This window comes from Dipodomys spectabilis, unplaced genomic scaffold, assembly GCF_019054845.1.
Source record: "Dipodomys spectabilis isolate Male_0828 unplaced genomic scaffold, ASM1905484v1 ptg000138l, whole genome shotgun sequence".
NCBI lineage: Eukaryota > Metazoa > Chordata > Mammalia > Rodentia > Heteromyidae > Dipodomys > Dipodomys spectabilis.
Window position 1 is genome coordinate 3,788,913 of NW_024870815.1, and position 6,647 is coordinate 3,795,559.

The following is a 6,647-nucleotide window of genomic DNA, read 5'->3' on the forward strand; positions in this document are numbered from 1 at the left end:
TACAAATCCTTTTCCTGTTCAAACATAGAACAGGGACTACCTACTGCCAATAAAGAGGACTGGGGAAGGGGCTTGGGGCATATCTGGCTCTTCGTCCCTCGCAGCAGAAAGGCTCATTTGTCTCCCTGTAGTCAGCAGGAGGGAGTGGCTACATGTGGAGGGGCTAGCGTGGAGTCTACAGAAGAGCAAGCTCCCACTGGAATTTAAGTATCCTTCTTCACTGACCTGGTCCATGTGGGTGTTGCCAAAGCAAAGGCCAGAGCTTCGTCTCGGTCTCTCATCTGTAAGATACAGGTGAAGAGTCTTTGAATTGTTAATATCATTAATTTCAAAAGCTTCTATTTTTTAGGACTCTGAATAGTCACAATTGGCCACCTAAATAGAGACCCAAGGTTCTTGCTTATGTAGTCCGAGCTGAATCCATTTAGACACTGACAAGTCTTGGCACCTTCTATGCATTCACGGAAGAAAACATCCCTTAGGCCTAATTCTAAGCTATGTCTCCAGGATGTGGGCAGGAAGATGGCCATGACAGCAGAAGACTTGTTCTTCCAACTCCAGTTCTGTGGCTCTCTGGTTCAGTTCCATTTCCTGCACAAAATGAAGGATATGATTGAGGGTACCTCCTTTCACCTGATCACTAGTCCTATCTTAAATACACAAAAGATCAGGGAAAAAAAAATAAAATGAAAGTTTACTCATCCATTAGGAAGAATCCTTTGTAAAGAAAGGATGGATGAAGCTGGAAAAATTATGTTAAGTGAAAATGTCAGGGCCAGAGAGATGAAGGCCATATGCTTTCTCTCTTAAGTGGAAGTTAGATCTAATTTATAGATATATCGGTAAATACATATGGGGTTGCATGCAAGTATATACAAGTATATGCAAGTATAGTATATGCAGGAGAAAATTCAAATGATGTAACTCCTTAGAAAATTAACTCATGGTCCAAAATATGACAAACAGAAAGCTGATACTTGAGGTGTGGCGGGGTGGTGTCAAGGGGAGGAGGGTAGAAGAATGAAGAGAAGGAGGAAATGCAGTCATAATACTCAGTGGATCTATGAAACTAGGAAAAAGGAATGGAAGGGGGGGGGGGGGAGAAGGATGAAAGGGCTGAGATCGGCCAAGATGCATTGCATTTATAAACTGACGTGTGGAATGGCGACCTCTTTGTTGTGCAACCACTTAAACATAATTTACAAAACACATAAGAAATCATAGTTTAACTGACACACCTATGTTGAGACAGAAAACCTCAGCATAGTACACAGGCGACTCCAAATGTTTGTAGATGACAGGATGGGCAATTATTCTCTGTCAGTGTTTTTGGTAGCTATCAGTAGAACCCACTGCAGCCAGTTTCCAGTGGAAAGGAGATCATTCAAGGATGGTAAGAGCTCTCAGACTCTCCGGGTGTTGCCTGGAGTCAGACAGGGAAACTGTACCATTGATGAGAGCTTCTGAATGGCAGACCCAGCCCTCAGTTCATAGCACTTGCTCTCTTCCAATGCTACCTCCAAAAGCCGGCATCTCTCCATTACTATCCACCTGCTTCTCTCTGCTGGCTGGATTCTCATGCGCCTCCTCCTTCCCAGGGAAAAAATCTCGCCCTTTGTATTTTGGTTTCAAGAAAAGTTGATAGAAGCTTTCTACCTTGGGGGCAGCATATATCAGGCACAGAACTCAAAAAACATAACGTGACCAAAAAGCGTGACAAGGATCTATGCTCACTATTACAGTGTTCTTTTTCTTTTCTTTTTTTGGGTCCGGTTGTGGGGCTTGAGCTCTGGGCCTGGGCGCTGTCCCTCAGCTCTTCAGCTCAAGGCTAGAACGCTACCACTTGAGCCACAGCGCCACTTCCAGCTTTTTTTTTTTTTTTTTTTTTTTGCTTATGGAGTGCTGAGGAATCGAACCCAAGGCCTCATGCATACAAAGCAAGCGCTCTACCACTGAGCCACCTTCCCAGCCCCTATTACAGTGTTCTATAGTCAGAAGCCAAAAGAGACTGATTTGTTTGTTTTTGTGCTGGTACTGAGGCTTGAACTCAGGACCTGGGCACAATGCCTTAGCATTTTTTTTCTCTCTTGAGTCACAGTTACACTTCCAGCTTTTTGGTAATTAGTTGGCATCTCATGGACTTTCCTATCTAGGCTGGCTTCAAACCAAGATCCTCAGGTCTCAGCCTCCTGAGCAGCTAGGATGACAGGTGTGGGCCACCTATACCAGGCTGGTTTTATTTTTTGAGATCAGGTTTCACTATGTTGTCTAATAATCCTTCCAGATCAGCCTGCCAAGTAGTCATTATTACAGGTACTGGCCACTGTAGTGTTTCTCACAGACTGAAACTTAATATAGGATTTGATACATTTGATTTGCATCCCTCATGTGATGGGAGTAGAGAGCCACCTTCCGTTAATATGCCATCAAAGTTCTTCTCATAAGAAATCATTACTTTCCAAAAATCCAGTTCTGGGATGTGAAAATTGTTACTGTCACCACGGCTCTGAAAATGGGCATGCAATATAAAATGAGTCATCCAGTATTAATTCATTTGGCAAGATTGGTTGAATGAGCTGTCTTAAAGAGCTGTTGTGAGGAAACAGTGGTTGAGCAGAATTCAGTCTTTTTCTAGGTGTTTTTCAAATGTTAGTTCCTCAATACTGTCAATTCTAAATAACCTGAGATTTATGCTAAAATTCTAGGCTGATCCTTGACCTTATGAATCAATATCTCTGGAAGAAAAGACTTGAATATATATATATATATATATATATGTCATATATATATATATATATATATATATATATATATATGTCAACAAGGTTCTACATTTCTCTTACCCACCAAAGCTAGAGAATTGTACAGATACCTTGAAGGAGCATTAGTTTCAAATAAAGAATTAATTCATTTACTATATCTGTGTTGCTTATATTTGTATTATTTACTCTTATCTCTTAGTCTAGAGCTACGTCTTCTATATACACTAAAATTCACAAATTCTAAAGAAAAAGTGTTTCACTTCTGATTCATTTGAATTTCATATGTCTGGCATACTTTAGTAGTCATTAGTGTTCATTTTTCTAAGCTGATGGTTTCAATCAAGGCACAGCTTCTTACCTAGGCCATTAAAATCATTGCCTTTGAGAGCAGAACTGGAAATGGGCTTGTGTTTGCTTCTTCTAGGTTTTAGCCTCTAATTGACATTATTTCTTGAAACTTAAAAATCACTTTCTTTCATGCACAACTTCACCCATTAGAAAATCTTTTGTTGTTGTTGTTGTTGGTCTTGGGGCTTGAATGCTGGGCCTGGGCACTGTCCCTCAGTTGTTCAGTTCAAGGCTAGCATTCTGCCACTTGAGCCACAGCATCGCTTCCAGTTTTCTGGTGGTTTATTGGAAATAAGAGTCTCATGGCCATTCCTGCCTGGGCTGGCTTTGAACCATGATCCTCAGATCTCAGCCTCCTGAGTAGCTAGGATTACAGACATGAGCCACTGGCGCCCCACCCACTAGGTCATCTTTTGAAACCAGTAGTTCTTTTCTTTAATTTTCTTTTAATGTGCTGGGGGTAAGGGTAAGAGAGTATCTCCGATGAAGTCCAGGTTGGCCTTGAACAGTCCTCCTGACATGGCTTCTAGAGTACTGGCACTGAAAGAGTGAGCAACCTCTCCAGATGAAACCAGTGTCTCTCAAACTAGAGTTAGCACGAGGCAAATCCTGTGCTATGCCCGGCCTCTGAGTTGCTGCTCTGGGATGGGAGTAGGGATCCTCACTCCCTCATCTGGGCATACTGATGCTGCTGCAGGGACTTCCTTACAAGCTCTGCTTGAACAGTCCCTAATTCTTCAAATCGTGATTATCCTTCTACCATAATCATGATGGGGATAATTTAATTGTAGAGGAACGATTAGAATAAATTTGTCTCAGCTCCATGAAGAATGCAGACAAATTGAGGTTATCAAATTGCTGCATCCAGATGGATAGAAATCCCAGGGCAAATGGCTGTGTCAGCTAAGTCTGAGCAGATGATACGATGACCTGTGGAGAGGAAAGAAGTCCTCTCTCCCATTGTCCGATTCCTCGGCATCATTTCTCATCTACATTGTTTGCCATCTGCCTGCTAAGGGCAGCGAAATAGGACCAAGTTCTAAACAACGCTTTGTGCTTATTTCTGACAATAGCACTGTGGGAAAAGTGTTATTATAATCAGTTTTAGATAAAGAAATTGAAGGTCGGAGAGTTTGCTCTTCTCAAGGTCACAGAGTGAAGAAATTGCAGATTCCATTCCATTATGGTAAGTCTCTTTTTCTGAGGCAGGGGAAAGTTCATCCAATGAGCCAGATAGAGTGCAGGATGCCTCAGAAACAATTTGCTCCTAAGGCCTTAAGTCAAGGAGGGTGGGCAAAGCACTCTGGTTGTGGTCTGGCCTGGAAGGACCACACTCACAGCTAATGGACCCTCTGAGTGGACAATGGAAACCAGTCCAGACTAAGTGAGAGGATATAGGAAATGGCATGGGATGATGGAATTGGGTTGAATTGGGGTGTTTCATGTCAATCAGAACCAATGAAATGGCAAACTCAAAGAACCAGCCCCATTCTTCAGGGGAGAGTTAGGAGCTTGAGATTGAGAAGATCCCTTTAGTTTAGTATTAACTTTGTAATCTTTAATCCAAAGATATGGAAGGAAACATGCAAATCAAATGATTGTCACTTGTTCTGTAAGGACACACTAACCACAACAGTTCAAAGAGATGCGAGGTTTTCAACCTTCCAGCTTCCTAAATATGTCATTTAGGAGAGAGACTTGACTTCTAATAAGTCTTTATTTCTATCAAGTTCTCCCTTTAAAGTGTGTTAATGGGAAGAGAATCATTTTCCAACTTTATTCTTGTGACTTTAGGATTTGGGAAATCCCTCCCTGTGATAAAGCGATAAAGAGATGAATGGGTACACTCCCCAGACTGGCTCCTCAGTAAGAGCCTAGGGTAGAAACAGGTTATCCATGCCGTTCCTGCCAAGGGCAAGGAGGGGAAAGGAAGCCAGTGGAAACATGTGTCCCCACTTCTAGGAGTGCTATGTTTAGATCTGGAATGTCCCTTATTCCCACTGTTCTGTTGTTGAGAGGTAGAGACTAGAGGAGGTTATTGAGGGGTGCCCTTGATGTGAATTGTGGAACTTTCTCCTCCCTTGCTTTCTCTGATTTCATAAAGAAAGCAGCTTCCGTCTCCACAGACCACTGCCATGATGTACTTTCTTTCGCATAGACCCCAAAGCAATGGAGCCAGCTGAGCATGGACTGAAACCTCCAAAACTGTGGGCCAATATAAGCCTTTTCTTTTAAAAGCTGATCATCTCAGGCATTTATTACAGTAACAGAATGCTGACTCACACAAGGAGGCAGCCCACTAACTTCCTCACAAATTCACCCAATCAAAGCTGGCTCTGTGGTGAGGTGGTAATTAGCTATACGTAATGGGACTCTTGATTTACTATAATACATAAAATGTCTGGCAATTAGGTGACAGACATCCAACTTTGGGATTATACCTACAACTGCTCCAGCTTTGTTCCTGAGACAGCCTTTCTCCAGGATCTACTATCATCAGATTCAGTCTAGAAATTCAACTGGGCAGTAATCAGTCTTTATTCCATTGCAAAATAATGGCTCTTCAAAGATATCCATGACCAATTGCCCATAACAACCTACACAAATGTTAGGTTACGTGACCAATGGGAATGAATTCTGGAATAAAATGTTAATCAGCTGACATTAAGAGAGGAAGGTTATACGGGTTATTCAAGTGAGCACAATGTAATCACAATCATTAGAAGTCCAACATTGAGGCAAAGAACAGAATCAGAATGACAAGATGTGAGAACTTCATGAGGTTTTGTTGGCTTTCAAGATGGAAAAAGGAGGATCAGGAGCCAAGGAGCTCAAGAAGTCTCTACCAGTAGAACTAGGAAGGAGATGGTTTCTCACACAGTCTCTAAAAGGAATATCAGCCTGGTAACATATTGATTTTGGCCTAATGCAACCTATGTTGCACTTCTGAAAAAGTGTAAGAAAAAATTGCTGTTTTAAGCCAATAATTCTGTCATAGTTTATTATATATGACTGGGACGCTGAGGTTTTATTAAAGTTTAGATATACTTCACATGTTTCTCCAAAAGGTTCATGAGTTGAAATCCATTTAGTAACTATTGTATCAAGAATATTTGTATAAGAATCATAATCTAGAATACCAAAGTGGGGCTTTAAGGAGATGATTAGGGAAATGATCATCACCGTGTATCTCTGATGACTGAATTTTACTACAATCCTAGTATTTACAAGGTTGAAGCAGGAGTTTGGTCTACACTGCAATTTTTAGGCCAGACGAGAATCCAAAGTAAGACCTTGTCACAAGTAAAGGAGGAGGAGGTGGTGGAGGAGGAGAAGACTAGAGGATATATACGTGGATGCTATCATTCTTTTGCCATATGATGACCTGTGCCACCTTGCAATCTTGACAGCAAAATGGTTATCTGTCACCAAGTACTAAAGTTATAGCCTTTGAGTTGTACAACATTGAATCTCAAAATCCATAATCCAGATCCCCTCACCCTGCTCTCTCTCTGTCTCTCTGTCTCTCTCTGTCTC